Source organism: Leptodactylus fuscus, chromosome 1, assembly GCF_031893055.1.
Source record: "Leptodactylus fuscus isolate aLepFus1 chromosome 1, aLepFus1.hap2, whole genome shotgun sequence".
Lineage (NCBI taxonomy): Eukaryota > Metazoa > Chordata > Amphibia > Anura > Leptodactylidae > Leptodactylus > Leptodactylus fuscus.
In genome coordinates, this window is record NC_134265.1 from 11,688,838 (window position 1) to 11,714,486 (window position 25,649).

Genomic DNA, 25,649 nt, shown 5'->3' on the forward strand with positions numbered 1-25,649 from the left:
TACACCATTTACCGTTTACACAGACAACAATCCTCTAGCTCTCCTAAACACAGCACGGCTAGGTGCTCTCAAACAGAGATGGGCTTCCAGATTGGCAAACTATTGTTTTGACCTCAAATACCGCAGTGGTAAGACCAACGTAAACGCTGATGCGTTATTCCGTCTGCCTATAGGAGAAGAACCTCCTGAAGAAGACATGTGGGAAGATGTTGAGATGCCTCCCTTCTATCAAAAGTTTGCTACGCAGAACGTCATTGCTGCTACACAGACTGAAGAAGGTCCTCAAGAGAAATCTGACCCACTTCATGAACTCTCTAAATGGCAAACCCTCCAGAAAGAATCTCGTGTCATAGGGGAAATCTATGATTACCTAACCACTGGAAGAATACCTGTCAGACTCAGAAGACAGTATACAGATACTGAGCTCAAACGCCTATGGAGACAGCGCAAAAGACTTTTCATCCAGAAAGGCTTGATTCTGCGCAACACCTTAGATCCTGTTTCAGGTGAGATTGCACCAAATTCTCATTCCTAGGCGGGATGCCAAGATTGTTCTTGATGCCTACCACGATCAATCTGGACACTTTGGAGTGCAGAAAACTGAAGCCACCATACGCCAACGCTTCTATTGGATTGGAATGCGTGCCGACATTGAGAGTTGGTGTAGTGAATGTCCAGCCTGCAACCTTACTAAGACTGGTAAGAAGGATGCTAGAGCACCACTACATCCCATCCATACTCAGAGACCAAACGAGCTAGTTGTTCTGGACCATGTGAAGTTAGCACCAACTCGTTCAGACTACACATATGCCCTTACCATGGTGGACCACTACTCCAAGTGGGTTGTCGTTGTGCCAGTTAAAGACCTCACTGCACGTACCACAGCCACCACATTCTACCGTGAATATGTGAGACACTACGGGTGTCCTGAAGCAGTCCTAACTGACAGAGGACCTGCATTTGAGTCACAGCTTTTCCAAGAACTATGCCAGTTCCATGAATGCAAAAAGCTGAGAACTGCCGCCTACCATCCCCAAGGGAATGGACTTTGTGAGAAGGTTAACCAGATCTTCATCAACATGCTGAGAACAGCATCTGTCACCAAACAAGCAGAATGGCCTCAACTACTTGATGAATTAGTGGAGATCTACAATAACACTACCCACTGTTCTACAGGCTATTCACCATACTTCCTAATGTTTGGAAGACAAGGTCAACTTCCAAAAGATCATGCTTTGGGAATTCAGATACCAGATGTGATCAACCCTCTGCCAAAAACTGATTGGGTTCTAGAACATCAGCGCCGAATGCAAGAAGCGCGAGAGATAGTTGACTGTCGCATGAAGGAAGCTCACAGATGACAAGAAGAGAACTACAACCAAAGAGCTAATGCTACACCTTTACACATTGGTGACAAAGTATGGTTAAAGAAGTACCACAGAACTGGAAAACCTGATTCTCTTTGGGAAACAGAGCCATACACCATTACAGCAATTCCCTATCCAGAGTCCGATGTTTATGAAGTAAAGAAACCAGGCATGGCTCCACAAACAGTGCATCGGAACCGTATCAAATTGTGCATCAGAGAGGACTAACTGATGATGTCAGCACCACCACAAGCTACAACTGTCTACCAACCAGTTCCTGTGATGGCAACTCCTCCAAGACAGCCTTCTGTAGATTAATCAATCTTCAGATCTCAATTTCTTATCCCCAGCTGTTACCAGTTTGTCCCTGTTCCGGTTTCTATCCCGACTCATGTTCCGGTTCCAGTTGTTGCCCCTGAACCAACACAAGATGGAATTCCGGACTCCAGTGTTGCTGCTCCAATTGCTGCTCCTGAACCGGCACAAGATGAAGTTCCAGTTTCCAGTGTTCCTGCGCAAGTAGAAGACCAAGTGCTGAGGCGATCAGAGCGAAGCACCAAGGGAACTAGACCAGCTCGCTATAGAGACTGAGCAATCATATCCTTTCATGTATATATACTTTGCCTCTTTCATATACCTATGTTCTTATTAATTAGTTAGTTAGCAACCATTTAAGCCTCTGTACCTGGGTAACCCCAAGCATTTTGTTATGTTCTTGTTTTGCATTATATATTTCTCTACAGCCTATGGACTACAGAGGACTGTATTTTGCCACATAGTGCCTACCCTGAGCCTTTCCATGGACAATGCCCTATTGCTGAAAGAGACTCTACCCACCTATTGGCATTATGTTTCTACTGTTTACTATGTTTTGGTTTTGTATATAATCACGGGGTTCACCTCTGTTAGTTCTTTTACATAAGTCATGTCACATTGTTGTTTGCCATCATTCTGTTTATTGTTTATCAGGTATCCAACCCTACTACCTGTGTGCATCCCATCTCTCTAGGTTCCTCCACACTAGTTAGTCACCGAGGACGGCTCTTTTCTTAGTGGGGGTGTATGTAATGTCCAGGTACTGTTCGTCCCATTCCCTTTAATAGTCCGTGCAGACCGAGATGGTATGGACATTTGTATATAAGGTAAAGCGTTTCCTCCCCATTCATTCCTTCTATATATTTCTATTCTACCAGAGCCAGCACACAGGGGGTCTATTAATGCGCCATCTTGTGGATGTTTTTGTGAACTACACCTGCCTATACTTTGCCATTGTAATTTGAGTTGTCAGTGTGAAGGTGTGTCCAGTATAATCAGGTGACCTTCAGGACTGGCCTGGAGGAGGAGGTGTTACAACCTCCTCTAGGGGGGTTGGGGACCTTTTGCTTTGGTCTTTTGTGTGGAGCAACAAGACAAGACATGTGGACCTAGCAGCACATGGAGAGCTGAAAATGGCAGCCAACTCTGAGAGCACTTCCCACAGAGATGGCTTTTCCTCTGTACTCAAGATTCTCCTCAGAGAGTGTTTTCCTCTGAAGCTCCAAGCCTACAAGCACTAACGTTGATGGACCTGCCTATCCATACATCTGGGACCTCACGCGTATTTCTCTATTCAAGTAAGTCTTTGGGACAAATCTATATTTAAGAAGCCCATAGCTAGTCTGGCAGAAATTGAGGGTCTCCCGCTGCTGGCACTTCTAGTTGCTCTTCTACATACGTGTACCCAGTTGTTGCGGACTAACCCCCTGGATACAGGCCATCTTTACAAGTATATACAAGTTTAACTACCCAAGCAACTACTAATTAAACTATCCAAAGCATTCTGCCTCCATCACCTGCTAACTGGACACTACCTACAAAGATCGCTGTATTGTATGTGAAGAATTACTTCATTTGGGACCTAGGGACCCCCTGAAAGCCGGCCACATCTGATATATTACCCGTGATACCAGCCCTGGCCCTCCTGAATTTTACAGCTCCAGTGTTTGAGCATCTGGACACAGATACTCGTCTGTTAGCTCCGTGGAATCGCAAAATGGAGGGGCAGGTTGAGGGACAGTGAAAGGAGCGGAGAACAGCTCCGGGGAGCTGGGAAAGTTGGGGTTATTGTTCTGGGAAGATTGGGAATTTTGGGATGAAGGAGGACAAGACTGTTGGGTAGGAGGAGGAGAGGCTGACTGGCTGGTGGACAATGTGCTGTAAGCGTTATCTGACAGCCATTGCAAGACCTGTTCCTGGTTCTCGGGCCTAGTAAGGTTTGTACCCTGCAGCCTAGTTAATGTGGCAAGCAACCCTGGCACTGTGGAGCGGCACAATGCTTGCTGCCCCACAGGAGTAGGCACGGGACGCCCTGTGGCTTCACCGCTAACTTGCTCCTCAGAAGCATTCCCCCAACCTCGCCCATGGCCTCGTCCACGTCCCTTTCCGGGAGCCTTGCGCATTTTAATATGCTTTCCTGGCTTAAACACACTCAGAACCTGGGTGTATATGCCAATACCAATAAATTGAGGGTGTATGTAGGCCCCAATTTATTTGGTGGGATTAACACTCAGAACCTGGGTGTTTATGCGAATATCAACAAATTAAGGGGGGATGCAGGCCCCAATGTATTTGGGGAATTAACACTCACAAAAATGGCACTATATGCCTATAGCAAGAATTGAGGGTGTATGTAGCCCCAATATATTCTTTGAATTCCCAGTCAGACCCTGGCACTATATGCCAATAGTAAGAATTGATTGTGGTATGCAGGCCCCTATATCTTTTTTGAATTACCAGTCAGAAACTGGCACTATATGGCAATAGCAAGAATTGAGGGTGTATGTAGCCCCAATTCTATTGTTAGGGGAATTACAGTGTATTCAAGTTAGTTTCTGGGGTGGAGGTGGGGGGCACACCGTTGGAACGTGGATCGGGGGTATATAGGGTATATGGGAATACACTTTTAGTGTATTCCATTCAGGATCCTCAACACTGTGGAAAGCTGGGTTGCACAGATTGAGCCTGTGATAGACCCTGACAAGCTTCTCCCTGGAATTTAGCTCTTAAAAGAGCTGTTGGTTTTCTTCTTCTCCTTCTGATCCTATCCCTGCCTACCAGAATCTAATTCCTAGCTCTATGGCCGCAGACCTCCGTCTGTGACCAAGTGTAAGTTCAGAATGATGCGAACTTGGGCGGGACTGTTCTTCTAAATCAGAGGTCACATGTTTTCCGCAGCCAATGGGTTTTTAGTAGAGATGAGCGAACACTAAAATGTTCGAGGTTCGAAATTCGATTCGAACAGCCGCTCAATGTTCGTGTGTTCAAACGGGTTTCGAACCCCATTATAGTCTATGGGGAACAGATACTCGTTAAGGGGGAAACCCAAATCCGTGTCTGGAGGGTCACCAAGTCCACTATGACACCCCAGGAAATGATGCCAACACCTCTGGAATGACACTGGGACAGCAGGGGAAGCATGTCTGGGGGCATCTAACACACCAAAGACCCTCTATTACCCCAACATCACAGCCTAACAACTACACACTTTACACACTCAATACCACCTCTCTGACAGTAGGAAAACACCTTGAAACATGTGTATTTGGCACTTGCAGTGAGGAGAGCTTGTCACCAGCAGTGAATTTGACCCTTGTAGTAAGTTGAGGTTGGCACCAACATTTGTTTTGAAAATCAGGGTGGATTGAGCCTCTAACCAGCAGAGTTTGGGCAAATTCATGGTGGAGGGAGCCTCTAAAAACCCCAGTTTGGACCAATTCATGGTGGAGGGAGCCTCTAAAAACCCCAGTTTGGACCAATTCATGATGGAGGGAGCCTCTAAACAGCCCAGTTTGGGCAAATTCATGGTGGAGGGAGCCTCTAAAAACCCCCAGTTTGGACCAATTCATGGTGGAGGGAGCCTCTAAACAGCCCAGTTTGGGCAAATTCATGGTGGAGGGAGCCTCTAAACAGCCCAGTTTGGGCAAATTCATGGTGGAGGGAGCCTCTAAAAACCCCCAGTTTGGACCAATTCATGGTGGAGGGAGCCTCTAAAAACCCCAGTTTGGACCAATTCATGGTGGAGGGAGCCTATAAACAGCCCAGTTTGGACCAATTCATGGTGGAGGGAGCCTCTAAAAACCCCAGTTTGGACCAATTCATGGTGGAGGGAGCCTCTAAACAGCCCAGTTTGGGCAAATTCATGGTGGAGGGAGCCTCTAAACAGCCCAGTTTGGGCAAATTCATGGTGGAGGGAGCCTCTAAAAACCCCAGTTTGGACCAATTCATGGTGGAGGGAGCCTCTAAACAGCCCAGTTTGGGCAAATTCATGGTGGAGGGAGCCTCTAAACAGCCCAGTTTGGGCAAATTCATGGTGGAGGGAGCCTCTAACCAGCCCAGTTTGGACCAATTCATGGTGGAGGGAGCCTCTAAAACCCCCAGTTTGGACCAATTCATGGTGGAGGGAGCCTATAAACAGCCCAGTTTGGACCAATTCATGGTGGAGGGAGCCTCTAAAAACCCCAGTTTGGACCAATTCATGGTGGAGGGAGCCTCTAAACAGCCCAGTTTGGGCAAATTCATGGTGGAGGGAGCCTCTAAACAGCCCAGTTTGGGCAAATTCATGGTGGAGGGAGCCTCTAACCAGCCCAGTTTGGACCAATTCATGGTGGAGGGAGCCTCTAAAAACCCCAGTTTGGACCAATTCATGGTGGAGGGAGCCTCTAAACAGCCCAGTTTGGACCAATTCATGGTGGAGGGAGCCTCTAAAAACCCCAGTTTGGACCAATTCATGGTGGAGGGAGCCTCTAAAAACCCCAGTTTGGACCAATTCATGGTGGGGGGAGCCTCTAAAAACCCCAGTTTGGACCAATTCATGGTGGAGGGAGCCTCTAAAAACCCCAGTTTGGACCAATTCATGATGGAGGGAGCCTCTAAACAGCCCAGTTTGGACCAATTCATGGTGGAGGGAGCCTCTAAACAGCCCAGTTTGGGCAAATTCATGGTGGAGGGAGCCTCTAAACAGCCCAGTTTGGGCAAATTCATGGTGGAGGGAGCCTCTAAAAACCCCAGTTTGGACCAATTCATGGTGGAGGGAGCCTCTAAACAGCCCAGTTTGGGCAAATTCATGGTGGAGGGAGCCTCTAAACAGCCCAGTTTGGGCAAATTCATGGTGGAGGGAGCCTCTAACCAGCCCAGTTTGGACCAATTCATGGTGGAGGGAGCCTCTAAAAACCCCAGTTTGGACCAATTCATGGTGGAGGGAGCCTCTAAACAGCCCAGTTTGGACCAATTCATGGTGGAGGGAGCCTCTAAAAACCCCAGTTTGGACCAATTCATGGTGGAGGGAGCCTCTAAACAGCCCAGTTTGGGCAAATTCATGGTGGAGGGAGCCTCTAAACAGCCCAGTTTGGGCAAATTCATGGTGGAGGGAGCCTCTAACCAGCCCAGTTTGGACCAATTCATGGTGGAGGGAGCCTCTAAAAACCCCAGTTTGGACCAATTCATGGTGGAGGGAGCCTCTAAACAGCCCAGTTTGGACCAATTCATGGTGGAGGGAGCCTCTAAAAACCCCAGTTTGGACCAATTCATGGTGGAGGGAGCCTCTAAAAACCCCAGTTTGGACCAATTCATGGTGGAGGGAGCCTCTAAAAACCCCAGTTTGGACCAATTCATGGTGGAGGGAGCCTCTAAAAACCCCAGTTTGGACCAATTCATGATGGAGGGAGCCTCTAAACAGCCCAGTTTGGGCAAATTCATGGTGGAGGGAGCCTCTAAAAACCCCCAGTTTGGACCAATTCATGGTGGAGGGAGCCTCTAAAAACCCCAGTTTGGACCAATTCATGGTGGAGGGAGCCTCTAAACAGCCCAGTTTGGGCAAATTCATGGTGGAGGGAGCCTCTAAACAGCCCAGTTTGGGCAAATTCATGGTGGAGGGAGCCTCTAACCAGCCCAGTTTGGACCAATTCATGGTGAAGGGAGCCTCTAAAAACCCCAGTTTGGACCAATTCATGATGGAGGGAGCCTCTAAACAGCCCAGTTTGGGCAAATTCATGGTGGAGGGAGCCTCTAAAAACCCCCAGTTTGGACCAATTCATGGTGGAGGGAGCCTCTAAAAACCCCAGTTTGGACCAATTCATGGTGGAGGGAACCTATAAACAGCCCAGTTTGGACCAATTCATGGTGGAGGGAGCCTCTAAAAACCCCAGTTTGGACCAATTCATGGTGGAGGGAGCCTCTAAACAGCCCAGTTTGGGCAAATTCATGGTGGAGGGAGCCTCTAAACAGCCCAGTTTGGGCAAATTCATGGTGGAGGGAGCCTCTAAAAACCCCAGTTTGGACCAATTCATGGTGGAGGGAGCCTCTAAACAGCCCAGTTTGGGCAAATTAATGGTGGAGGGAGCCTCTAAACAGCCCAGTTTGGGCAAATTCATGGTGGAGGGAGCCTCTAACCAGCCCAGTTTGGACCAATTCATGGTGGAGGGAGCCTCTAAAAACCCCAGTTTGGACCAATTCATGGTGGAGGGAGCCTCTAAACAGCCCAGTTTGGACCAATTCATGGTGGAGGGAGCCTCTAAAAACCCCAGTTTGGACCAATTCATGGTGGAGGGAGCTTCTAAAAACCCCAGTTTGGACCAATTCATGGTGGAGGGAGCCTCTAAACAGCCCAGTTTGGACCAATTCATGGTGGAGGGAGCCTCTAAAAACCCCAGTTTGGACCAATTCATGGTGGAGGGAGCCTCTAAACAGCTCAGTTTGGGCAAATTCATGTGGAGGGAGCCTCTAAACAGCCCAGTTTGGGTAAATTCATGGTGGAGGGAGCCTCTAAAAACCCCAGTTTGGACCAATTCATGGTGGAGGGAGCCTCTAAACAGCCCAGTTTGGGCAAATTCATGGTGGAGGGAGCCTCTAAACAGCCCAGTTTGGGCAAATTCATGGTGGAGGGAGCCTCTAACCAGCCCAGTTTGGACCAATTCATGGTGGAGGGAGCCTCTAAAAACCCCAGTTTGGACCAATTCATGGTGGAGGGAGCCTATAAACAGCCCAGTTTGGACCAATTCATGGTGAAGGGAGCCTCTAAAAACCCCAGTTTGGACCAATTCATGGTGGAGGGAGCCTCTAAACAGCCCAGTTTGGGCAAATTCATGGTGGAGGGAGCCTCTAACCAGCCCAGTTTGGACCAATTCATGGTGGAGGGAGCCTCTAAACAGCCCAGTTTGGGCAAATTCATGGTGGAGGGAGCCTCTAACCAGCCCAGTTTGGACCAATTCATGGTGGAGGGAGCCTCTAAAAACCCCAGTTTGGACCAATTCATGGTGGAGGGAGCCTCTAAACAGCCCAGTTTGGACCAATTCATGGTGGAGGGAGCCTCTAAAAACCCCAGTTTGGACCAATTCATGGTAGAGGGAGCCTCTAAACAGCCCAGTTTGGACCAATTCATGGTGGAGGGAGCCTCTAATCAGCAGAGTTGGTGGAAATCAGGGTGGAGGGAGCCTCTAACCAGCAGAGTTGTGGGAAAGCAGGATGGAGGGAGCCTCTAACCAGCAGAGTTGTGGGAAAGCAGGGTGGAGGGAGCCTCTAACCAGCAGAGTTGTGGGAAAGCAGGGTGGAGGGAGCCTCTAACCAGCAGAGTTGGTGGAAATCAGGGTGGAGGGAGCCTCTAACCAGCAGAGTTGGGGTAAATCAGGGTGGAGGGAGCCTAGTATTAGCAGAATTGTGCAACGCTTATGGTGGATGAGTATGAGGATGCGGAGGAATTGGAGAGGTTGAGTACAGACATGGAGTTTCATGTTGGGGTGCTTTACACAGGTGGGCACAAAAATGAAGGCTCTATCCAGTGGTGGTTCATTTTTATCAAAGTGAGCCGGTCGGCACTCTCAGCTGACAGACGGGTGCGCTTGTCAGTGATGATGCCACCGGCTGCACTGAACACCCTGTCAGATAGGACGCTGGCGGCAGGACAGGACAGCACCTCCAAGGCATATAGGGCAAGTTCAAGCCACAGGTCCAACTTCGACACCCAATACGTGTAGGGCGCAGAGGGGTCGGAGAGGACAGGGCTGTGGTCGGAAAGGTATTCCCGCAACATGCGCCTATACTTCTCACGCCTGGTGACACTAGGACCCTCCGTGGCGGCACTTTGGCGAGGGGGTGCCATCAAGGTGTCCCAGACCTTAGACAGTGTGCCCCTCGTTTGTGTGGACCGGTGAGAACTTGGTTGCCTACTGGAGGAACTGCCCTCCCTGCCGCCAACGTCACATGCTGGAAACATCTCCATCATATTCTGCACCAATTGCCTGTGGCAAGCATTGATGCGATTGGCCCTCCCCTCTACCGGAATAAAAGACGAGATGTTGTTTTTATACCGGGGGTCAAGGATAGCAAAGATCCAGTACTGGTTGTCCTCCATGATTTTGACAATACGCTTGTCGGTTGTAAAGCACCCCAACATGAACTCAGCCATGTCTGCCACAGTGTTAGTTGGCATGACTCCTCTGGCCCCACCGGAAAGTTCAATCTCCATTTCCTCCTCATCCTCCATGTCTACCCATCCGCGCTGCAACAATGGGACGATTCGAAGTTGCCCGGAAGCCTCCTGTATCACCATCACATCATCGGACAACTCTTCTTCCTCCTCCTCCTCCTCCTCCATTAAACGCAGTGAAGCGGACAGATGTGTGGACCTACTCTCCAGCTGTGACGGATCGGATGCTATCCCTAACTCCTCTGTGTGATCTGAGTTATCCCTGATGTCAATCAGGGATTCTCTCAGAACACACAAGAGCGGGATTGTAAGGCTCACCATCGCATCCTCAGAGCTCACCCTCCTTGTGGACTCCTCAAAGACCCGTAGGATGTCACAAAGGTCTCTCATCCATGGCCACTCATGGATGTGAAACTGAGGCAGCTGACTTTGTGGCACCCTAGGGTTTTGTAGCTGGTATTCCATCAAAGGTCTCTGCTGCTCAACCACTCTATTCAACATCTGAAACGTTGAGTTCCAGCGTGTGGGGACGTCGCACAAAAGCCGGTGTTGTGGCACATGCAGGCGTTGCTGGAGAGATTTTAAGCCAGCAGCGGCTACTGTACACTTGCGAAAGTGGGCGCACATGCGCCGCACTTTCACCAGTAGCTCTGGAACATTGGGGTAGCTCTTTAGGAAACGTTGCACCACTAGGTTGAAGACGTGGGCCAGGCATGGAACATGTTGGAGTCCGGCAAGCTCCAGAGCTGCTACCAGGTTCCGGCCGTTATCACAAACGACCATACCTGGGCCCAGGTGCAGCGGCTCAAACCATATTGCCGTCTCATCGAGGAGGGCATCCCTCACCTCGGAGGCAGTGTGCTGTCTGTCCCCCAAGCTGATCAGCTTCAGCACAGCCTGCTGACGTCTACCAACGCCAGTGCTGCAACGTTTCCAACTCGTAGCTGGGGTCAATCTAACAGCGGAGGAGGAGGCGGTGGCGGAGGAGGAGGCGGTGGCGGAGGAGGAGGCGGTGGCGGAGGAGGAGGCGGTGGAGAAGGAGGAGGAGGGGGGTGTTCTTCTCGTGTCCCTGCCAGGAATGTTAGGCGGGGAGACGAGGTACACCGGGCCAGTTTGGGAAGCAGTCCCAGCCTCAACTACATTCACCCAGTGTGCCGTCAGTGAAATGTAGCGTCCCTGTCCGCATGCACTTGTCCACGCGTCGGTGGTCAAGTGGACCTTTGTGCAAAGCGCGGAACTAAGGGCCCGCCTGATGTTGAGTGACACGTGCTGGTGCAAGGCGGGGACGGCACACCGGGAGAAGTAGTGACGGCTAGGAACGGCATAGCGAGGTGCCGCAGTTGCCATCAGGTCCAGGAAGGCGGGAGTTTCAACAAGCCGGAACGCCAACATCTCCTGGGCCAGCAGTTTAGCGATGTTGGCGTTCAAGGCTTGCGCGTGTGGGTGGTTAGCAGTGTATTTCTGCCGCCACTCCAATGTCTGAGAGATGGTGGGTTGTTGTAAAGAAGCGCCTGATGGTGCCTTTGATGGTGCAGGAGAAGGAGATAAGACAGGAACAGGGGAGGATGAGGGAGAAGTCAACAAAGTGGCGGAGGCAGATGAAGTGGTGTCCTGGCTCGTCCTCTGGAGTGCATCGCCAGCACAGTCAGCAGTGGCAGTGGCAGAGGCAGTGGCAGAGGCAGTGGCAGTGGCGTGAACGGCAGGCGGCCTTTGTCCTGCCGTTGCTGCCTGCCACTGATTCCAGTGCTTGGATTCCAAACGACGGCGCATTGAAGTGGTGGACAGGTTGCTCTTCTCAGAGCCCCTAATCAATTTTGAGAGGCAAATTGTGCAGACAACACTATATCTATCCTCGGCGCATTCCTTGAAAAAACTCCACACCTTCGAGAAACGTGCCCTCGAGGTGGGAGTTTTTCGGGGCTGGGTACGAACTGGAACATCTTGGGAGATTCCGGGTGTGGCCTGGCTTCGCCTAAGCTGCTGACCTCTGCCTCTGCCTCTAGCTACCCTTTTTGGTGCTGCACCTGCCTCAACATCACACTACTTTCCCCGCTTGACATCCCCCCTGTCCAGGTCGGGTCAGTGTCCTCATCATCCACCACTTCCTCTTCCAACTCCTGTCTCATCTCCTCCTCCCGCACAATGCGCCGGTCAACTGGATGCCCTGACGGCAACTGCGTCACATCATCGTCGATGAGGGTGGGTTGCTGGTCATCCACCACCAAATCGAACGGAGATGGAGGAGACTCTAGTGTTTGAGCATCTGGATACAGATGCTCCTCTGTTAGGTTCGTGGAATCGTGACGTGGAGAGGCAGGTTGAGGGACAATGAAAGGAGCGGAGAACAGCTCTGGGGAGCAGGGACAGTTGGGGTTATTGTTCTGTGAAGCTTGGGAATTTTGGGAGGAAGGAGGACAAGACTGTTGGGTAATAGGAGGAGAGGAGGCAGAGTCTGACTGGCTGCTGGACAATGTGCTGTAAGCGTTCTCTGACAGCCATTGCAAGACCTGTTCCTGGTTCTCGGGCCTACTAAGGTTTGTACCCTGCAGTTTAGTTAATGTGGCAAGCAACCCTGGCACTGTGGAGTGGCGCAATGCTTGCTGCCCCACAGGAGTAGGCACGGGACGCCCTGTGGCTTCACTGCTACCTTGCTCCCCAGAACCATTCCCCCGACCTCGCCCACGGCCTCGTCCACGTCCCTTTCTGGGAGCCTTGCGCATTTTGAATTCCCAGTTAGAAATTGGCACTATATACCAGTAGCAAAAATTGTGGGTGCACGTAACCCCAATATATTCTTTGAATTCCCAGTCAGACAATGGCACTATATACCAGTAGCAAGAAATGAGGGTATTTATAACCCCAATATATTCTTTGAATTACCAGTCAGAAACTGGCACTATATGGCAGTAGCAAGAAATGAGGGTATTTATAACCCCAATATATTCTTTGAATTCCCAGTCAGACAATGGCACTATATACCAGTAGCAAGAAATGAGGGTATTTATAACCCCAATATATTCTTTGAATTCCCAGTCAGACAATGGCACTATATACCAGTAGCAAAAATTGTGGGTGCACGTAACCCCAATATATTCTTTGAATTACCAGTCAGAAACTGGCACTATATGGCAGTAGCAAGAAATGAGGGTACTTATAACCCCAATATATTCTTTGAATTCCCAGTCAGACAATGGCACTATATACCAGTAGCAAGAAATGAGGGTATTTGTAACCCCAATATATTCTTTGAATTCCCAGTCAGACAATGGCACTATATACCAGTAGCAAGAAATGAGGGTATTTGTAACCCCAATATATTCTTTGAATTCCCAGTCAGACAATGGCACTATATACCAGTAGCAAGAAATGAGGGTATTTGTAACCCCAATATATTCTTTGAATTCCCAGTCAGACAATGGCACTATATACCAGTAGCAAAAATTGTGGGTGCACGTAACCCCAATATATTCTTTGAATTACCAGTCAGAAACTGGCACTATATGGCAGTAGCAAGAAATGAGGGTATTTGTAACCCCAATATATTCTTTGAATTCCCAGTGAGACAATGGCACTATATACCAGTAGCAAAAATTGTGGGTGCACGTAACCCCAATATATTCTTTGAATTCCCAGTCAGACAATGGCACTATATACCAGTAGCAAAAATTGTGAGTGCACGTAACCCCAATATATTCTTTGAATTCCCAGTCAGACAATGGCACTATATACCAGTAGCAAAAATAGTGGGTGTATATAGCCCCAATTCTATTGCTAGGGGACTTGCAGGGTATTTCTGAGGTGAAGGTGGGGGGGGCACACCGTTGGAACGGGGATTTGGGGTGTATATATGGGGTATACGGGAATACACTGTCAGTGTGTTCCATTCAGGATCCTGGGAAAGCTGGGTTGCGGCGATTGAGCCCGTCAGTGCCACGTTACACTGACAAGCTTCTCCCTGGAATTGAAGTTATATGTAAGCCCAATATATTCTTTGAATTCCCAGTGAGACAATGGCACTATATACAAGTAGCAAAAATTGTGGGTGCACGTAACCCCAATATATTCTTTGAATTCCCAGTGAGACAATGGCACTATCTACCAGTAGCAAAAATTGTGGGTGCACGTAACCCCAATATATTCTTTGAATTCCCAGTGAGACAATGGCACTGTATACCAGTAGCAAAAATTGTGGGTGCACATAACCCCCATATATTCTTTGAATTTCCAGTGAGACAATGGCACTATATACCAGTAGCAAAAATTGTGGGTGCACGTAACCCCCATATATTCTTTGAATTCCCAGTGAGACAATGGCACTATATAGCAGTAGCAAAAATTGTGGGTGCACGTAACCCCCATATATTCTTTGAATTCCCAGTCAGAAACTGGCACTATATACCAGTAGCAAAAATTGTGGGTGCACGTAACCCCAATATATTCTTTGAATTACCAGTGAGACAATGGCACTATATAGCAGTAGCAAAAATTGTGGGTGCACGTAACCCCCATATATTCTTTGAATTCCCAGTCAGAAACTGGCACTATATAGCAGTAGCAAAAATTGTGGGTGCACGTAACCCCAATATATTCTTTGAATTACCAGTCAGAAACTGGCACTATATAGCAGTAGCAAAAATTGTGGGTGCACATAACCCCAATATATTCTTTGAATTCCCAGTCAGACAATGGCACTATATACCAGTAGCAAGAAATGAGGGTATTTGTAACCCCAATATATTCTTTGAATTCCCAGTCAGACAATGGCACTATATACCAGTAGCAAGAAATGAGGGTATTTATAACCCCAATATATTCTTTGAATTACCAGTCAGAAACTGGCACTATATGGCAGTAGCAAGAAATGAGGGTATTTGTAACCCCAATATATTCTTTGAATTCCCAGTCAGACAATGGCACTATATACCAGTAGCAAGAAATGAGGGTATTTGTAACCCCAATATATTCTTTGAATTGCCAGTCAGACAATGGCACTATATACCAGTAGCAAAAATTGTGGGTGCACGTAACCCCAATATATTCTTTGAATTACCAGTCAGAAACTGGCACTATATGGCAGTAGCAAGAAATGAGGGTATTTGTAACCCCCATATATTCTTTGAATTCCCAGTCAGACAATGGCACTATATACCAGTAGCAAAAATTGTGGGTGCACGTAACCCCAATATATTCTTTGAATTCCCAGTCAGACAATGGCACTATATACCAGTAGCAAAAATTGTGGGTGCACGTAACCCCAATATATTCTTTGAATTCCCAGTCAGACAATGGCACTATATACCAGTAGCAAAAATAGTGGGTGTATATAGCCCCAATTCTATTGCTAGGGGACTTGCAGGGTATTTCTGCGGTGAAGGTGGGGGGGCACACCGTTGGAACGGGGATTTGGGGTGTATATATGGGGTATACGGGAATACACTGTCAGTGTGTTCCATTCAGGATCTTGGGAAAGCTGGGTTGCGGCGATTGAGCCCGTCAGTGCCACGTTACACTGACAAGCTTCTCCCTGGAATTGAAGTTATATGTAAGCCCAATATATTCTTTGAATTCCCAGTGAGACAATGGCACTATATACAAGTAGCAAAAATTGTGGGTGCACGTAACCCCAATATATTCTTTGAATTCCCAGTGAGACAATGGCACTATCTACCAGTAGCAAAAATTGTGGGTGCACGTAACCCCCATATATTCTTTGAATTTCCAGTGAGACAATGGCACTATATACCAGTAGCAAAAATTGTGGGTGCACGTAACCCCCATATATTCTTTGAATTCCCAGTGAGACAATGGCACTATATAGCAGTAGCAAAAATTGTGGCTGCACGTAACCCCCATATATTCTTTGAATTCCCAGTCAGAAACTGGCACTATATACCAGTAGCAAAAATTGTGGGTGCACGTAACCCCAATATATTCTTTGAATTACCAGTGAGACAATGGCACTATATAGCAGTAGCAAAAATTGTGGGTGCACGTAACCCCAATATATTCTTTGAATTCCCAGTCAGACAATGGTACTATATACCAGTAGCAAAAATTGTGGGTGCACGTAACCCCCATATATTCTTTGAATTCCCAGTGAGACAATGGCACTATATAGCAGTAGCAAAAATTGTGGCTGCACGTAACCCCCATATATTCTTTGAATTCCCAGTCAGAAACTGGCACTATATACCAGTAGCAAAAATTGTGGGTGCACGTAACCCCAATATATTCTTTGAATTACCAGTGAGACAATGGCACTATATAGCAGTAGCAAAAATTGTGGGTGCACGTAACCCCAATATATTCTTTGAATTCCCAGTCAGACAATGGTACTATATACCAGTAGCAAAAATTGTGGGTGTATATAGCCCCAATTCTATTGCTAGGGGACTTGCAGGGTATTTCTGAGGTGAAGGTGCTGGGGCACACCGTTGGAACGGGGATTTGGGGTGTATATATGGGGTATACGGGAATACACTGTCAGTGTGTTCCATTCAGGATCCTGGGAAAGCTGGGTTGCGGCGATTGAGCCCGTCAGTGCCACGTTACACTGACAAGCTTCTCCCTGGAATTGAAGTTATATGTAACCCCAATATATTCTTTTGAATTCCCAGTCAGACAATGGCACTGTATAGCAGTAGCAAAAATTGTGGGTGCACGTAACCCCCATATATTCTTTGAATTCCCAGTCAGACAATGGCACTATATACCAGTAGCAAAAATAGTGGGTGTATATAGCCCCAATTCTATTGCTAGGGGACTTGCAGGGTATTTCTGAGGTGAAGGTGGGGGGGCACACCGTTGGAACGGGTATCGGGGGTATATATCGGGTATACGGGAATACACTGTCAGTGTATTCCATTCAGGATCCGCGGAAAGCTGGGTTGCGGCGATTGAGCCCGTCAGTGCCACGTTACACTGACAAGCTTCTCCCTGGAATTTAGCTCTTACAAGAGCTGTTGTGGTTGTCTTCTCCTTCCTATCCTAGCCTGTCCCTGCCTACCCAGAATCTAAGCCCTAGCTAACTGGACGGAAACCTCCGTCCCCGGTGAATTGCAAGCTCAGAATGACGCGAAGCTGGGCGTCGCTGTTCTTTTAAATTAGAGGTCACATGTTTTCGGCAGCCAATGGGTTTTTCCTACTTTTTTCAACGTCACCGGTGTCGTAGTTCCTGTCCCACCTACCCTGCGCTGTTATTGGAGCAAAAAAGGCGCCAGGGAAGGTGGGAAGGGAATCGAGTAATGGCGCACTTTACCACGCGGTGTTCGATTCGATTCGAACATGCCGAACAGCCTAATATCCGATCGAACATGAGTTTGATAGAACACTGTTCGCTCATCTCTAGTTTTTAGTATTTTTTCACTGCCTCCGTTGTCGTAGTTCCGGTCCCACCTCCCCTGCGCTGTTATTGGAGCAAAAAAAGCGCCAGGGAAGGTGGGAGGGGAATCGAGTTTTCGCACACTTTACCACATGGCGAACAGCATGATATCCGATCAAACATGTGTTTGATAAAACACTGTTCGCTCATCTCTATTAATTTAACCTTGCCCTGTGATTGACAGCTGGCCTTCCTATCAACTCCAGGACGGGTTCTTCTTCCCTATTTATTCTTGGCTCTCATTCACATTGGTGCTTGCTATTGCCTTGTGTGTGCTGGTTTTTCTTTTACTGTTAATTTTTGTATTCTGATTCCTGACCTCTGGCTTTCCCTATTGACTACTCTTTTGGATATCGATTTTGACACTGCATTGCTCGAATCTTACTGACCCCTGGCTAGCTAACCTCCCTTGTTGTTGTTTGTCTTGTCTGCATTTTGTGAGTCATGTATTTAGGAAGGGTTTTGTCGTCCAGTTGTCACCTATTACATAGGATAGGACCGGCAAGCAGGAAGGGACAGTGGGGGGTTTCAGACCAGTGCTGTCTCTTGTGCCCCTTCCTCCAGGGTTCATCTACAACACTGGGGAACTGCTGTCTGGCACTTCCCTAACAGAATAGCAAGCCCTAGAAAAAAAAAAAAAAATTCCCCCTCCTACTCCGTACTGAATGGCTTCTATTCAGGACCTTGCACCTCGGATGGAGGGTTTAGCAGGTTTGGTGTCTGAGCTGGCTAATCAGGTACACACCCTCACTCAGAATCAAGCAGAGGCTGCTGCAACACCACCTACTGTCATTTCCCTTCTCAGGGATAAAATGTTACTCCCGGATCGTTTTGCTGGGGACTGAGGGAAATTTGAGACGTGTTGGGAGTCATGTCAGTTGTACTTTCGTGTCAACCCTCATGCATCTCAGTCTCAGATGGTGGGGGTGGTCATCTCTCTCTTACAGGGGGATCCATAGACTTGGGCCCTTAAACTTTTCCCTGGGGCAGAGGAGTGGAAAGATTTGGAAACATGGGGGCTATTTATGCAGAGCCTGACCAAATTGGACTTGCTGAGTCTCAACTCCTTAGTCTTCGGCAGGGCAAACGCTCCGCTGAACTTTATTGCTCTGACTTTCGGAAGTTTAGTATAACAATTGGTTGGTGCGACGCAGCTTTGAGGGCTCTCTTTAAACAGGGTCTCAATAACGCAGTTAAGGATGTTTGGGTAGTAGTGTACAGTCGGCCAAAAGTTTTGAGAATGCCACAAATCTTCTATTGTCACATGATCTGCTCCCTCTGTTTTTTTCTGTGTGTTTGTCAGATGTTTTTATCACATACAGAAATAGAATTGCAATCATATTATGAGTAACAAAAGCTTATTTTGACAGAATGAGTTAATGCAGCAAGTCAATATTTGCAGTGTTGACCCTTCTTATTCAGGACCTCTGCAATTCTCCCTGGCATGCTCTCAATCAACTTCTGGACCAAATCCTGACTGATAGCAGTCCATTCTTGCACAATCAATGCTTGCATTTTGTCAGAATTTGTAGGTTTTTGTTTGTCCATCTGTCTCTTGATGATTGACCACAAGTTCTCAATGGTATTAAGATCTGGGGAGTTTCCAGGCCATGGACCAAAAATCTCTATGTTTTGTTCCCTGAGCCATTTAGTTATCACCTTTGCTTTAGGCAAGGTGCTCCATCATGCTGGAAAAGGCATTGTTGATCTCCAAACTGCTCTTGGACGGTTGGGAGAATTTGATCTTGGAGGACATTCTGGTACCATTCTTTATTCATGGCTGTGTTTTTAGGCAAGACTGTGAGAGAGCCGACAATCGAAAATCGAAAAGGGGATTCATCAGAGAAAATGACTTTACTCCAGTCCTCAGCTGTCCACTCCCAGTACCTTTTGCAGAATATCAGTCTGTCCCTGATGTTTTTTCTGGAGAGAAGTGGCTTCTTTGCTGCCCTCCTTGAGACCAGGCCTTGCTCCAAGAGTCTCCGCCTCACAGTGCATACAGATGCACTCACACCTGCCTGCTGCCATTCCTGAGCAAGCTCTGCACTGCTGGTAGCCCGATCCCACAGCTGAAACACTTTTAAGAGACAGTCCTGGCGCTTGCTGGCCTTTCTTGGGCTCCCTGGAGCCTTTTTGCCAACAATGGAACCTCTCTCCTTGAAGTTCTTGATGATGCGATAGATTGTTGATTGAGGTGCAATCTTTCTAACTGCGATACTCTTCCCTGTTAGGCCATATTTGTGCAGTGTAATAATGACTGCATGTGTTTCTTTAGAGATAACCATGGTTAACAGAAGAGAAACAATGATGCCAAGCACCAGCCTCTTTTTAAAGTGTCCAGTGGTGTCATTCTTACTTAATCATGACAGATTGATCTCCAGCCCTGTCCTCATCAACACCCACACCTATGTTAAGGGAGCAATCACTGAAACGATGTTAGCTGGTCCTTTTAAGGCAGGGCTGCAATGATGTTGAAATGTGTTTTGGGGATAAAGTTAATTTTCTAGGCAAATATTGACTTTGCAAGTAATTGCTGTTAAGCTGATCACTCTTTATAACATTCTGGAGTATATGCAAATTTCCATTAGAAAAACTGAAGCAGTAGACTTTGTAAAAATTAATATTTGTATCATTCTCAAAACTTTTGGCCATGACTGTAGTGTTCTACAGCTAAGAGGTTCTGTAGTTTTAAAAAAAATATTTATATATACACACAGAACCGTAACAGAAGTGTGAGCCAAGGTCTTGCTGTTATGTTTGAACCAAGGGAGTCGCCCGCGGCCGACGCCCACCGCCGGTTTGGCTCCATTTCCCAGCCCGAGAATGGGTATTGGGGGTGCACTAGAACCTTGTTGCACCAGACCTTTTGGGGGCTTTTGAAGGGGGGCCCTAAGAGGGGGGGGTAATGTTAGGATTGGGTCCCGCAGATTGCTATCATAGCGCACAGCGCCACCTGCGGGTCAGTCTAACCATCCAGCCTTCACCTTACTGAGCATGCTCAGACCTATTGGAGCTGCTCACAAGCTAAGTGACATTTCTCCCCTATTGAGCATGAGCAGTGAGGTCATCACCACCACCCCTTTTGGGCGGGGACTTCACGTTAAATAGTGTGAGCCCACACCTACCGGGTGCTCACACTTCCACTAAAATTTCCTCAAAGTCCACAGAGTGAATGACAGTAGTTTGCAGGGATAGGCTCCAGTACTCAGGCAGGTTTCAGACTAGGCCTCTGTGTGGGGTTTCTCTGCTTCTCCTGGGTGCTGTTAGGTAGGTCCTGTAAACCCTGAACCGTTAGATCTACACCAGGGCTAGGAGCGGTAGACGCCGTTCCAGCTTGTAGATCTGCGGCAGGTATGGTCTCTGAGATAGCCTATGTGTACTGTCTGACTTCAAGTATGGCTCCAAGCTGTGTGCGGGAGCATGCAAACTCCCCTGGTAACTCCAAGCTGCGTGCAGGAGAATGTTCTAAAACTTCCGTGGTGGCCCCTAGCTGTCGCAGGGGTAAGTGTGTGTGTTTGCTGGCCTGGGGTGATTGTTAACCCTTGGCAGCCGTGTGTGTTTCACTTGTACTGGTGCACCTGGCCAGTGAGCTAAATTGGCAGGAGTTTAGTTGCACCTTGTTCACATGGAGTGTCACACAGTACACACCGTTCACATTTAGTTCAGGCTGCAGTGTCTTGCAGTGGTTCACATTGAGTCCAGGCTGCAGTGTCTTGCAGTAGTTCACATTGAGTCCACGCTGAAGTCACCTGAAGGGCCTTAATCTCTGCTGGTAGCTCAGCTTAAGGGCCTGTAACTTAATTTGGAAGTGCTCACGTTAAGGGCCATAAAAGTGAATTTTGGAAGGTCTCACCACATCACACACATCCACAATGACAGTTCAGGGTGGGTACTGATGGATTTCCCATTGCCTATTCCATGTTGTCATGGGCAACGTGATTTAAAGGGGTGCTTGTTAATGTTTGTTGAGCTTAAATTTGGGTTTGTGTCCATCCATTTAAAGAAGAAAGAAGGTTTCCAGGTATTTTCCCACTTTGATAGAGGTTTTTTGAGTGTGGAAAGTGTGTATTTGATAGACTGTGATGGTGGGGTAAAACTGTGATTTGGGCTTGTTAGATGCCCCCAGACATGCTTCCCCTGCTGTCCCAGTTGCATTGTTAGAGGTGTTGGCATCATTTGCTGAGGTGTGATAGTGGACTTGGTGACCCTCCTGAGTCGAATGGTGGGATCCCCTGAAACGAAGCATTTTCTCCCATAGACTATAATGGGGTTCGATATTCAATAGAATAGTCGAATATTGAGCGGCTATTCGAAACGAATATCGAATATTTTACTGTTTGCTCATCTCTAGTAATGATGTTGGAAGAAAATTACGACATGGTGGGGGCAAGTGAGACATGGCTGGACTCTAGCTATGACTGTAAATATATAGGGGTACAGTATGTTTAGAAAGGAGAGTACAAATAAGAAAGGGGGAAGGGTTTGCTTAAATGTAAAATCCTGCCTTAAGCCAGTCCTGCGTGAGGACATCTGGGAGAAAAATGAATATGAATGATTATGGGTGGAAATTATGGGAGGAACAAAAAATAATAAAATACTGAAAGGGGTTTGTTATAAATCTCCAAATATAATGGAAGAAGCTGAAACTCTCTATATATATAAAACTCAACTCCTGTAGTAGTCTGCTCTATACAAATCCACAGTTCTCGCCCGATTTGGGTGAAATTTGGCATGCCCCTTCTCCACCCACAGGAGCAGAATACTGCACATGTTACATCTCGCTAGCGGCCCCCCTTTCATGAGATTTGGGCCCCCACAGTTAGGTCCTATACATATAATGGGGAAATGTGAAAGTGAAAGCGCTGAGAGGAAAACAACAGTTGTGACTGACAGAGACAGATTATAGCAACGGTGCCAAAGAGTCGCTGCTGAAGGGGCCGCACCACCACACACAACACCATATAAACATCACACAGACAGCACACATACACCAACCCACAAGCACAACAAACCACACAAATGCCACAACAAACCACACAAACACCAGTCCACTCTAGACACACACAAACACCACCCCATAAATAACACATGCACACCACACGCACAAACACACTCAAATGGAGGCACACTATACACACAGACGAACAGAGCACGCAAAACTGCTGCACGCATAGACACTTGCACTGCACAATCACATGGATCACACGTGCACATACATGCATACATATACATAGACCACACACGTGCATGCACACACACATACCCATGGATCACAAGAATGCACAGACACACACATGGACTACACACGCACACAGAGAAAACACGCCTGGTCTCCTTAGTGGCTGCTTGCACACTGCAGTGTTTTTCACCGTCCTCCAGGCAATGGATTTGGCAGTTCCATAGACTTCTTTGCGCACAAAGCTGTGAATTTTGCAGCTTTATAGAAGTCTATGGAGATATAGAATCCATGGCCCAGAGACCCGTGAAAACTCCTGTAGTGTGTAAGCAGCCTTACTGAGCAGAAATATTGGTCAGGCGAAAACTGCCTGATAGTAAGATTGTCATTACTGCTTATTATACAGGGAGCTTTCATCACTCAAGCTGCTGAGGTAAAGCGAAAGCTGAGCTCTGATTGGTTGCTATGGGCCTGTGAGGCGGTTTTCATTACTGAGAGGTCAGCCCCTTCAGGTCATAGTAAGGGTCCATTCACACGTAGGAAAATGGTGAGGAATTTAAACACTGAATAAAAAGCCTCCCATTGGCTTCAATGGGTTTTTTTTCTGCTAGAACGGAGTTTTTTTGGCGAGGAAAAAAATCCGCTTTAGGAATTAAGAAATGTTTTTTTGAAGTGGTTTTTGCAGCATTTTTTGAGTCTTTTTTAGTTTTTTTTTTCCTTCAGCACAATGCATGGACCCTGAAAAAAAAAAATCGCTACCGTTTTTTTCTGTGCGGTTTTTGCCAATTCTGCGCCCAAATCCGCAATGTGGATTTTACGCCATCCATTGACTGCGTTGGTTTTTGCAGGCAGAATCCACCTGAAGGAAGCTTTTTTTTCCGCAAGGGAAAAAGCAAGTGGAACCCATAGAACTCTATGGGGAGGCGTTTTTTTCCCCATGTGGATTCAACGTCAAAATCTGTGCCAAAAAAGATAAATGGCGCTGAATTTTTAGCTAGCAGAAAATTACACGAGTGGAAAAAAACTAGCCAAACCCATTCAGCTCTGAAAATTCAGCACCAAATACAGCGTCATTTTCCTCCGTGTGAATGGACCCTTATACTGTGTGAGGGCTGCTATGAATTTACTATTCATCCCATTATATCTCTTATCAGTGTCAGGTGTTCTTACCGAGCGACCGGCCCTTCAATTTTAAGCGTCTGCAGTTCCTAATCTGTCTTCCATTTGCTATGACTTTAAAGCATGGTCTGGAAATGCAGCAGTAAAGCGCTGCAGGAACAGCTTCAGCGTGAACACATTGCGGTTCTTCCCGCAGCGCTTAGAACAGAAAGTTCACAGAGTTTTCCTCCGCAGACTTTCTGTTACAATTATATCTACGGGGAAGCCGTCAGCGTTTCCATAGATATAATTGACATGCTGCGATTTTCAAAACCGCAACGGTTTTGGAAATCGCAGTGTGTCCGTGCTGCAATTTTTTCCGCAAAGTGGGGACGGGATTCACATGAATCCCACCCACTTTGCAAGTACTGTAAAACACCGCGATTTTTCCCACAGCGTTTCCACCATGGGCAAATCACGACATTTCCGGTCCGTGGGGCCCCGGCCTAAGGGTAAGTGTACAAAGGGTTTTTTGGTCAGGATTTTGAGGCCGTATCCGATTTCAATGGGAGCCGGTCAGTTCTTTTTACCGGGAGCCATTTTGTTCCGGCTCCTGGAAAAAGAAGCGAGATGGTCATTCTTCAGGCTGTTTCGCCTCACGGCATCCGCCTGAAGACACTCCCTCCCAACAAGGCTCATTCACACCAACTATTCACGGGTCCATGTGGCCCAATCACAGGACCAGTCACAGCTACCCGTATTTTGGATCGCTACAGGTTCCGGTCAAAAAACCCAGTGTGAACTTATCCTAAACAAAAGCACAAGGTCAATCACTTAAAGTAGCTGGCGTTAATTTGGAGAGCCCGTGTTTTTCACATGGACAGTTGTACGTTGCTTGCTCTGGAGTGGGTAACCCCAAAAATCTTTTCATATACAGGAATGCACCTGAAGGTAAAAGAAGAAACATTGTTACCAGAAAGCACCACAATAGATAGTTATGTAACTGGAAACCAATTTTAGTCTTTTGTCTGTGAGCTACTTATAGATTACACTGGAGGGAAGGGGGGAAGGGCTGCACTATGTTGTTAATTGGGTGTAAATGTTTTATATGTTTGTGTAAGGTGCATACATTTTAATTTTTGATAAAAAAAAATAGTTCAAAAAATAGTTGTAATAGTTTATACTACACAATATGTATTGAATATGTAAAATCAATAAAAATGTTGAAATTAAAAAAAAACGTATTTTTCAGACTATAAGACGCACTTTTTTCCCCAAAATTTTTGGGGAAAAGAAGGGTGCGTCTTATAGTCTGAAGGTGGCGCCTGGCATCCGCTGTAATAGAGAGGTGGAAGCCGGCAAGTGATAGACGCCATTACAGGTGCCGGGGCCTGAGACATCGCTGCGCTCCTCTGCCCTGCATGAAGCCAGCAGCGGGAGGAGTGATGCTATTCCGCTCCTCCGTCCCCCCGCCGCTGGCTTCATGCAGGGCAGAGGATCGTAGCGATGTCTCAGGCCCTGGCGTCTATCCCTCCCCGGCATCCGCCTCTCTAGTACAGCGGATGCCGGGTCAGTATCCGTGGCCCCTTCTCCCGTACCTGTAAAGTTGCAGGCCGGCTCCTGCGCGGCGATATCGCAGGAGCCGACCTGTTCGGGTGACAGCCGGGAGCCTAATGAGGCTCCCGGGCCTGTCACTGCTATATATTAGTATTGCGGCTGGTCTCTATGACCAGCCGTAATACTAATAGACAGAATGTCCCATAAACGGCAATACAGTTGTATTGCCGTCTATGGGACTTGCGATCAAGTGACCGCAGGTTCAAGCCCCCGGGGGGGAATAAAATAGTAAAAAAAAAAAAAAAAAAAAAAAAAAAAAAAGCTTTAAAAATATGAAATAAATAAAAGTTCTAAATCACCTCCTGTTTTTTTTTCAATACAAGGTGATCTAAGCAATAGATATCCCCCAAAATGGTATAACTAAAAAGTACAGCTGGCCCCACAAAAAAAACGCTCTATGCATCCCCGTACAGCTGCAGGGTCACCTGTCAATGTGGCCTTGCAGCTGTTGCAAAACTACAACTCCCATATATTAAATATTTTACCAGTTTTTGCTTTTTTTCCCTATTTTCCTCCTCTTATAGTCCAGTGCGTCTTATAGTCCGAAAAATA

General features: G+C 47.2%; 1 protein-coding gene and 1 pseudogene across 1 annotated transcript in view; one reads left to right on the forward strand and one right to left on the reverse strand.

Annotated features, from left to right (window-relative positions):
• LOC142189686 (uncharacterized) overlaps positions 1–25,649 on the forward strand; it is a 292,843-nt gene that overhangs the window by 188,121 nt on the left and 79,073 nt on the right. The gene's annotated exons all lie outside the window — the stretch shown is intronic.
• The window catches only part of LOC142189633 (uncharacterized), a 637,493-nt pseudogene that overhangs the window by 52,121 nt on the left and 559,723 nt on the right, over positions 1–25,649 (reverse strand).